Consider the following 7,500-nt stretch of genomic DNA (forward strand, 5'->3'; position numbering starts at 1 on the left):
CTGAGCTATCCGGGCTCTGCTCAAGGTCCTCTGGTAGACGACCGAGTGTCAATTTCCTTGCCAACTTGGCGTCAACGGGACTCGCACCGGCAGTACGTTCTGAACATTTTGCTCGTGATGAGGACTTCGTCGCTGTGAATTCAGTTCTGAAAACCAAAGGATGGGGAGCCATCCTCAAGACCTCGTGGCGCAACGGTAGCGCGTCTGACTCCAGATCAGAAGGTTGCGTGTTCAAATCACGTCGGGGTCAAGCGTTTGGCTCATGTGGGTTTGGCTCCCCTTCCTGTGGCCTTGCCTTTCTCTCTTTTTACTATCAACTCCAGCTCTTGAGGACTTCTGCCCGTGTTCATCATACAGCTCAGAACTCTTCTTCAGCTGAGCCTTTTATTTCGTTCACAGATCAGCAAGAGGATGATGTATATTTCTGTCAAGTAAACAGTGACATGCACTGCATGTTTCACACTTGCTTTCTCAAGATGGAGCACATAAGCCTGGCAACAACTGTAACGCATTTCAACTCACGTCTTGTTGGTCATGTGCCTAGAAAGACGCTCCTCGCAAGGAAACTTTTGCAGCGCACTTTTCGTCATGTTGTCAGAAGTTAAACAAACACACAGCCGACAGGCACTTACAGTGCTTTCATAATTGTGGGGACAAAGGTTTTGATCGCTCGCCCGAACAGGGACTTGAACCCTGGACCCTCAGATTAAAAGTCTGATGCTCTACCGACTGAGCTATCCGGGCTCTGCTCAAGGTCCTCTGGTAGACGACCGAGTGTCAATTTCCTTGCCAACTTGGCGTCAACGGGACTCGCACCGGCAGTACGTTCTGAACATTTTGCTCGTGATGAGGACTTCGTCGCTGTGAATTCAGTTCTGAAAACCAAAGGATGGGGAACCATCCTCAAGACCTCGTGGCGCAACGGTAGCGCGTCTGACTCCAGATCAGAAGGTTGCGTGTTCAAATCACGTCGGGGTCAAGCGTTTGGTTCATGTGGGTTTGGCTCCCCTTCCTGTGGCCTTGCCTTTCTCTCTTTTTACTATCAACTCCAGCTCTTGAGGACTTCTGCCCGTGTTCATCATACAGCTCAGAACTCTTCTTCAGCTGAGCCTTTTATTTCGTTCACAGATCAGCAAGAGGATGATGTATATTTCTGTCAAGTAAACAGTGACATGCACTGCATGTTTCACACTTGCTTTCTCAAGATGGAGCACATAAGACTGGCAACAACTGTAACGCATTTCAACTCACGTCTTGTTGGTCATGTGCCTAGAAAGACGCTGCTCGCAAGGAAACTTTTGCAGCGCACTTTTCGTCATGTTGTCAGAAGTTAAACAAACACACAGCCGACAGGCACTTACAGTGCTTTCATAATTGTGGGGACAAAGGTTTTGATCGCTCGCCCGAACAGGGACTTGAACCCTGGACCCTCAGATTAAAAGTCTGATGCTCTACCGACTGAGCTATCCAGGCTCTGCTCAAGGTCCTCTGGTAGACGACCGAGTGTCAATTTCCTTGCCAACTTGGCGTCAACGGGACTCGCACCGGCAGTACGTTCTGAACATTTTGCTCGTGATGAGGACTTCGTCGCTGTGAATTCAGTTCTGAAAACCAAAGGATGGGGAACCATCCTCAAGACCTCGTGGCGCAACGGTAGCGCGTCTGACTCCAGATCAGAAGGTTGCGTGTTCAAATCACGTCGGGGTCAAGCGTTTGGTTCATGTGGGTTTGGCTCCCCTTCCTGTGGCCTTGCCTTTCTCTCTTTTTACTATCAACTCCAGCTCTTGAGGACTTCTGCCCGTGTTCATCATACAGCTCAGAACTCTTCTTCAGCTGAGCCTTTTATTTCGTTCACAGATCAGCAAGAGGATGATGTATATTTCTGTCAAGTAAACAGTGACATGCACTGCATGTTTCACACTTGCTTTCTCAAGATGGAGCACATAAGCCTGGCAACAACTGTAACGCATTTCAACTCACGTCTTGTTGGTCATGTGCCTAGAAAGACGCTCCTCGCAAGGAAACTTTTGCAGCGCACTTTTCGTCATGTTGTCAGAAGTTAAACAAACACACAGCCGACAGGCACTTACAGTGCTTTCATAATTGTGGGGACAAAGGTTTTGATCGCTCGCCCGAACAGGGACTTGAACCCTGGACCCTCAGATTAAAAGTCTGATGCTCTACCGACTGAGCTATCCGGGCTCTGCTCAAGGTCCTCTGGTAGACGACCGAGTGTCAATTTCCTTGCCAACTTGGCGTCAACGGGACTCGCACCGGCAGTACGTTCTGAACATTTTGCTCGTGATGAGGACTTCGTCGCTGTGAATTCAGTTTTGAAAACCATAGGATGGGGAGCCATCCTCAAGACCTCGTGGCGCAACGGTAGCGCGTCTGACTCCAGATCAGAAGGTTGCGTGTTCAAATCACGTCGGGGTCAAGCGTTTGGTTCATGTGGGTTTGGCTCCCCTTCCTGTGGCCTTGCCTTTCTCTCTTTTTACTATCAACTCCAGCTCTTGAGGACTTCTGCCCGTGTTCATCATACAGCTCAGAACTCTTCTTCAGCTGAGCCTTTTATTTCGTTCACAGATCAGCAAGAGGATGATGTATATTTCTGTCAAGTAAACAGTGACATGCACTGCATGTTTCACACTTGCTTTCTCAAGATGGAGCACATAAGCCTGGCAACAACTGTAACGCATTTCAACTCACGTCTTGTTGGTCATGTGCCTAGAAAGACGCTCCTCGCAAGGAAACTTTTGCAGTGCACTTTTCGTCATGTTGTCAGAACTTAAACAAACACACAGCCGACAGGCACTTACAGTGCTTTCATAATTGTGGGGACAAAGGTTTTGATCGCTCGCCCGAACAGGGACTTGAACCCTGGACCCTCAGATTAAAAGTCTGATGCTCTACCGACTGAGCTATCCGGGCTCTGCTCAAGGTCCTCTGGTAGACGACCGAGTGTCAATTTCCTTGCCAACTTGGCGTCAACGGGACTCGCACCAGCAGTACGTTCTGAACATTTTGCTCGTGATGAGGACTTCGTCGCTGTGAATTCAGTTCTGAAAACCAAAGGATGGGGAATCATCCTCAAGACCTCGTGGCGCAACGGTAGCGCGTCTGACTCCAGATCAGAAGGTTGCGTGTTCAAATCACGTCGGGGTCAAGCGTTTGGTTCATGTGGGTTTGGCTCCCCTTCCTGTGGCCTTGCCTTTCTCTCTTTTTACTATCAACTCCAGCTCTTGAGGACTTCTGCCCGTGTTCATCATACAGCTCAGAACTCTTCTTCAGCTGAGCCTTTTATTTCGTTCACAGATCAGCAAGAGGATGATGTATATTTCTGTCAAGTAAACAGTGACATGCACTGCATGTTTCACACTTGCTTTCTCAAGATGGAGCACATAAGCCTGGCAACAACTGTAACGCATTTCAACTCACGTCTTGTTGGTCATGTGCCTAGAAAGACGCTCCTCGCAAGGAAACTTTTGCAGCGCACTTTTCGTCATGTTGTCAGAAGTTAAACAAACACACAGCAGACAGGCACTTACAGTGCTTTCATAATTGTGGGGACAAAGGTTTTGATCGCTCGCCCGAACAGGGACTTGAACCCTGGACCCTCAGATTAAAAGTCTGCTGCTCTACCGACTGAGCTATCCGGGCTCTGCTCAAGGGCCTCTGGTAGACGACCGAGTGTCAATTTCCTTGCCAACTTGGCGTCAACGGGACTCGCACCGGCAGTACGTTCTGAACATTTTGCTCGTGATGAGGACTTCGTCGCTGTGAATTCAGTTCTGAAAACCATAGGATGGGGAGCCATCCTCAAGACCTCGTGGCGCAACGGTAGCGCGTCTGACTCCAGATCAGAAGGTTGCGTGTTCAAATCACGTCGGGGTCAAGCGATTGGTTCATGTGGGTTTGGCTCCCCTTCCTGTGGCCTTACCTTTCTCTCTTTTTACTATCAACTCCAGCTCTTGAGGACTTCTGCCCGTGTTCATCATACAGCTCAGAACTCTTCTTCAGCTGAGCCTTTTATTTCGTTCACAGATCAGCAAGAGGATGATGTATATTTCTGTCAAGTAAACAGTGACATGCACTGCATGTTTCACACTTGCTTTCTCAAGATGGAGCACATAAGCCTGGCAACAACTGTAACGCATTTCAACTCACGTCTTGTTGGTCATGTGCCTAGAAAGACGCTGCTCGCAAGGAAACTTTCGCAGCGCACTTTTCGTCATGTTGTCAGAACTTAAACAAACACACAGCCGACAGGCACTTACAGTGCTTTCATAATTGTGGGGACAAAGGTTTTGATCGCTCGCCCGAACAGGGACTTGAACCCTGGACCCTCAGATTAAAAGTCTGATGCTCTACCGACTGAGCTATCCGGGCTCTGCTCAAGGTCCTCTGGTAGACGACCGAGTGTCAATTTCCTTGCCAACTTGGCGTCAACGGGACTCGCACCGGCAGTACGTTCTGAACATTTTGCTCGTGATGAGGACTTCGTCGCTGTGAATTCAGTTCTGAAAACCAAAGGATGGGGAACCATCCTCAAGACCTTGTGGCGCAACGGTAGCGCGTCTGACTCCAGATCAGAAGGTTGCGTGTTCAAATCACGTCGGGGTCAAGCGTTTGGTTCATGTGGGTTTGGCTCCCCTTCCTGTGGCCTTGCCTTTCTCTCTTTTTACTATCAACTCCAGCTCTTGAGGACTTCTGCCCGTGTTCATCATACAGCTCAGAACTCTTCTTCAGCTGAGCCTTTTATTTCGTTCACAGATCAGCAAGAGGATGATGTATATTTCTGTCAAGTAAACAGTGACATGCACTGCATGTTTCACACTTGCTTTCTCAAGATGGAGCACATAAGCCTGGCAACAACTGTAACGCATTTCAACTCACGTCTTGTTGGTCATGTGCCTAGAAAGACGCTCCTCGCAAGGAAACTTTTGCAGCGCACTTTTCGTCATGTTGTCAGAACTTAAACAAACACACAGCCGACAGGCACTTACAGTGCTTTCATAATTGTGGGGACAAAGGTTTTGATCGCTCGCCCGAACAGGGACTTGAACCCTGGACCCTCAGATTAAAAGTCTGATGCTCTACCGACTGAGCTATCCGGGCTCTGCTCAAGGTCCTCTGGTAGACGACCGAGTGTCAATTTCCTTGCCAACTTGGCGTCAACGGGACTCGCACCGGCAGTACGTTCTGAACATTTTGCTCGTGATGAGGACTTCGTCGCTGTGAATTCAGTTTTGAAAACCATAGGATGGGGAGCCATCCTCAAGACCTCGTGGCGCAACGGTAGCGCGTCTGACTCCAGATCAGAAGGTTGTGTGTTCAAATCACGTCGGGGTCAAGCGTTTGGTTCATGTGGGTTTGGCTCCCCTTCCTGTGGCCTTGCCTTTCTCTCTTTTTACTATCAACTCCAGCTCTTGAGGACTTCTGCCCGTGTTCATCATACAGCTCAGAACTCTTCTTCAGCTGAGCCTTTTATTTCGTTCACAGATCAGCAAGAGGATGATGTATATTTCTGTCAAGTAAACAGTGACATGCACTGCATGTTTCACACTTGCTTTCTCAAGATGGAGCACATAAGCCTGGCAACAACTGTAACGCATTTCAACTCACGTCTTGTTGGTCATGTGCCTAGAAAGACGCTCCTCGCAAGGAAACTTTTGCAGTGCACTTTTCGTCATGTTGTCAGAACTTAAACAAACACACAGCCGACAGGCACTTACAGTGCTTTCATAATTGTGGGGACAAAGGTTTTGATCGCTCGCCCGAACAGGGACTTGAACCCTGGACCCTCAGATTAAAAGTCTGATGCTCTACCGACTGAGCTATCCGGGCTCTGCTCAAGGTCCTCTGGTAGACGACCGAGTGTCAATTTCCTTGCCAACTTGGCGTCAACGGGACTCGCACCAGCAGTACGTTCTGAACATTTTGCTCGTGATGAGGACTTCGTCGCTGTGAATTCAGTTCTGAAAACCAAAGGATGGGGAATCATCCTCAAGACCTCGTGGCGCAACGGTAGCGCGTCTGACTCCAGATCAGAAGGTTGCGTGTTCAAATCACGTCGGGGTCAAGCGTTTGGTTCATGTGGGTTTGGCTCCCCTTCCTGTGGCCTTGCCTTTCTCTCTTTTTACTATCAACTCCAGCTCTTGAGGACTTCTGCCCGTGTTCATCATACAGCTCAGAACTCTTCTTCAGCTGAGCCTTTTATTTCGTTCACAGATCAGCAAGAGGATGATGTATATTTCTGTCAAGTAAACAGTGACATGCACTGCATGTTTCACACTTGCTTTCTCAAGATGGAGCACATAAGCCTGGCAACAACTGTAACGCATTTCAACTCACGTCTTGTTGGTCATGTGCCTAGAAAGACGCTCCTCGCAAGGAAACTTTTGCAGCGCACTTTTCGTCATGTTGTCAGAAGTTAAACAAACACACAGCAGACAGGCACTTACAGTGCTTTCATAATTGTGGGGACAAAGGTTTTGATCGCTCGCCCGAACAGGGACTTGAACCCTGGACCCTCAGATTAAAAGTCTGCTGCTCTACCGACTGAGCTATCCGGGCTCTGCTCAAGGGCCTCTGGTAGACGACCGAGTGTCAATTTCCTTGCCAACTTGGCGTCAACGGGACTCGCACCGGCAGTACGTTCTGAACATTTTGCTCGTGATGAGGACTTCGTCGCTGTGAATTCAGTTCTGAAAACCATAGGATGGGGAGCCATCCTCAAGACCTCGTGGCGCAACGGTAGCGCGTCTGACTCCAGATCAGAAGGTTGCGTGTTCAAATCACGTCGGGGTCAAGCGATTGGTTCATGTGGGTTTGGCTCCCCTTCCTGTGGCCTTACCTTTCTCTCTTTTTACTATCAACTCCAGCTCTTGAGGACTTCTGCCCGTGTTCATCATACAGCTCAGAACTCTTCTTCAGCTGAGCCTTTTATTTCGTTCACAGATCAGCAAGAGGATGATGTATATTTCTGTCAAGTAAACAGTGACATGCACTGCATGTTTCACACTTGCTTTCTCAAGATGGAGCACATAAGCCTGGCAACAACTGTAACGCATTTCAACTCACGTCTTGTTGGTCATGTGCCTAGAAAGACGCTGCTCGCAAGGAAACTTTCGCAGCGCACTTTTCGTCATGTTGTCAGAACTTAAACAAACACACAGCCGACAGGCACTTACAGTGCTTTCATAATTGTGGGGACAAAGGTTTTGATCGCTCGCCCGAACAGGGACTTGAACCCTGGACCCTCAGATTAAAAGTCTGATGCTCTACCGACTGAGCTATCCGGGCTCTGCTCAAGGTCCTCTGGTAGACGACCGAGTGTCAATTTCCTTGCCAACTTGGCGTCAACGGGACTCGCACCGGCAGTACGTTCTGAACATTTTGCTCGTGATGAGGACTTCGTCGCTGTGAATTCAGTTCTGAAAACCAAAGGATGGGGAACCATCCTCAAGACCTTGTGGCGCAACGGTAGCGCGTCTGACT

The 7,500-nt window shown here is 48.9% G+C and overlaps 20 non-coding genes across 20 annotated transcripts in view; 11 read left to right on the forward strand and 9 right to left on the reverse strand.

The window, feature by feature from the left end:
- The window catches only part of trnak-uuu (transfer RNA lysine (anticodon UUU)), a 73-nt gene extending 58 nt beyond the window's left edge, over positions 1 to 15 (reverse strand). The window contains exon 1 of the tRNA in view: positions 1 to 15. This exon is cut by the window's left edge and continues 58 nt beyond it. This is a non-coding gene — a tRNA (tRNA-Lys).
- A 163-nt stretch (positions 16 to 178) lies between these two features.
- On the forward strand, positions 179 to 250 carry trnaw-cca (transfer RNA tryptophan (anticodon CCA)). The gene has a single exon. It is a non-coding gene; the product is annotated as a tRNA-Trp (tRNA).
- Positions 251 to 671: 421 nt separating this feature from the next.
- On the reverse strand, positions 672 to 744 carry trnak-uuu (transfer RNA lysine (anticodon UUU)). Its single transcript has one exon. It is a non-coding gene; the product is annotated as a tRNA-Lys (tRNA).
- A 163-nt stretch (positions 745 to 907) lies between these two features.
- On the forward strand, positions 908 to 979 carry trnaw-cca (transfer RNA tryptophan (anticodon CCA)). The gene has a single exon. It is a non-coding gene; the product is annotated as a tRNA-Trp (tRNA).
- A 421-nt stretch (positions 980 to 1,400) lies between these two features.
- trnak-uuu (transfer RNA lysine (anticodon UUU)) lies at positions 1,401 to 1,473 on the reverse strand. Its single transcript has one exon. It is a non-coding gene; the product is annotated as a tRNA-Lys (tRNA).
- A 163-nt stretch (positions 1,474 to 1,636) lies between these two features.
- Positions 1,637 to 1,708, forward strand: trnaw-cca (transfer RNA tryptophan (anticodon CCA)). The gene has a single exon. It is a non-coding gene; the product is annotated as a tRNA-Trp (tRNA).
- A 421-nt stretch (positions 1,709 to 2,129) lies between these two features.
- On the reverse strand, positions 2,130 to 2,202 carry trnak-uuu (transfer RNA lysine (anticodon UUU)). Its single transcript has one exon. It is a non-coding gene; the product is annotated as a tRNA-Lys (tRNA).
- Positions 2,203 to 2,365: 163 nt separating this feature from the next.
- trnaw-cca (transfer RNA tryptophan (anticodon CCA)) lies at positions 2,366 to 2,437 on the forward strand. Its single transcript has one exon. It is a non-coding gene; the product is annotated as a tRNA-Trp (tRNA).
- A 421-nt stretch (positions 2,438 to 2,858) lies between these two features.
- On the reverse strand, positions 2,859 to 2,931 carry trnak-uuu (transfer RNA lysine (anticodon UUU)). The gene has a single exon. It is a non-coding gene; the product is annotated as a tRNA-Lys (tRNA).
- Positions 2,932 to 3,094: 163 nt separating this feature from the next.
- Positions 3,095 to 3,166, forward strand: trnaw-cca (transfer RNA tryptophan (anticodon CCA)). Its single transcript has one exon. It is a non-coding gene; the product is annotated as a tRNA-Trp (tRNA).
- A 657-nt stretch (positions 3,167 to 3,823) lies between these two features.
- On the forward strand, positions 3,824 to 3,895 carry trnaw-cca (transfer RNA tryptophan (anticodon CCA)). Its single transcript has one exon. It is a non-coding gene; the product is annotated as a tRNA-Trp (tRNA).
- A 421-nt stretch (positions 3,896 to 4,316) lies between these two features.
- Positions 4,317 to 4,389, reverse strand: trnak-uuu (transfer RNA lysine (anticodon UUU)). Its single transcript has one exon. It is a non-coding gene; the product is annotated as a tRNA-Lys (tRNA).
- A 163-nt stretch (positions 4,390 to 4,552) lies between these two features.
- Positions 4,553 to 4,624, forward strand: trnaw-cca (transfer RNA tryptophan (anticodon CCA)). Its single transcript has one exon. It is a non-coding gene; the product is annotated as a tRNA-Trp (tRNA).
- Positions 4,625 to 5,045: 421 nt separating this feature from the next.
- Positions 5,046 to 5,118, reverse strand: trnak-uuu (transfer RNA lysine (anticodon UUU)). Its single transcript has one exon. It is a non-coding gene; the product is annotated as a tRNA-Lys (tRNA).
- Positions 5,119 to 5,281: 163 nt separating this feature from the next.
- trnaw-cca (transfer RNA tryptophan (anticodon CCA)) lies at positions 5,282 to 5,353 on the forward strand. The gene has a single exon. It is a non-coding gene; the product is annotated as a tRNA-Trp (tRNA).
- Positions 5,354 to 5,774: 421 nt separating this feature from the next.
- Positions 5,775 to 5,847, reverse strand: trnak-uuu (transfer RNA lysine (anticodon UUU)). Its single transcript has one exon. It is a non-coding gene; the product is annotated as a tRNA-Lys (tRNA).
- A 163-nt stretch (positions 5,848 to 6,010) lies between these two features.
- Positions 6,011 to 6,082, forward strand: trnaw-cca (transfer RNA tryptophan (anticodon CCA)). Its single transcript has one exon. It is a non-coding gene; the product is annotated as a tRNA-Trp (tRNA).
- A 657-nt stretch (positions 6,083 to 6,739) lies between these two features.
- trnaw-cca (transfer RNA tryptophan (anticodon CCA)) lies at positions 6,740 to 6,811 on the forward strand. Its single transcript has one exon. It is a non-coding gene; the product is annotated as a tRNA-Trp (tRNA).
- Positions 6,812 to 7,232: 421 nt separating this feature from the next.
- trnak-uuu (transfer RNA lysine (anticodon UUU)) lies at positions 7,233 to 7,305 on the reverse strand. Its single transcript has one exon. It is a non-coding gene; the product is annotated as a tRNA-Lys (tRNA).
- Positions 7,306 to 7,468: 163 nt separating this feature from the next.
- trnaw-cca (transfer RNA tryptophan (anticodon CCA)) overlaps positions 7,469 to 7,500 on the forward strand; it is a 72-nt gene continuing 40 nt past the window's right edge. Inside the window, exon 1 of the tRNA in view lies at positions 7,469 to 7,500. This exon is cut by the window's right edge and continues 40 nt beyond it. This is a non-coding gene — a tRNA (tRNA-Trp).

Source organism: Hoplias malabaricus, chromosome 14 (assembly GCF_029633855.1).
Source record: "Hoplias malabaricus isolate fHopMal1 chromosome 14, fHopMal1.hap1, whole genome shotgun sequence".
NCBI classification, from domain to species: Eukaryota; Metazoa; Chordata; class Actinopteri; order Characiformes; family Erythrinidae; genus Hoplias; species Hoplias malabaricus.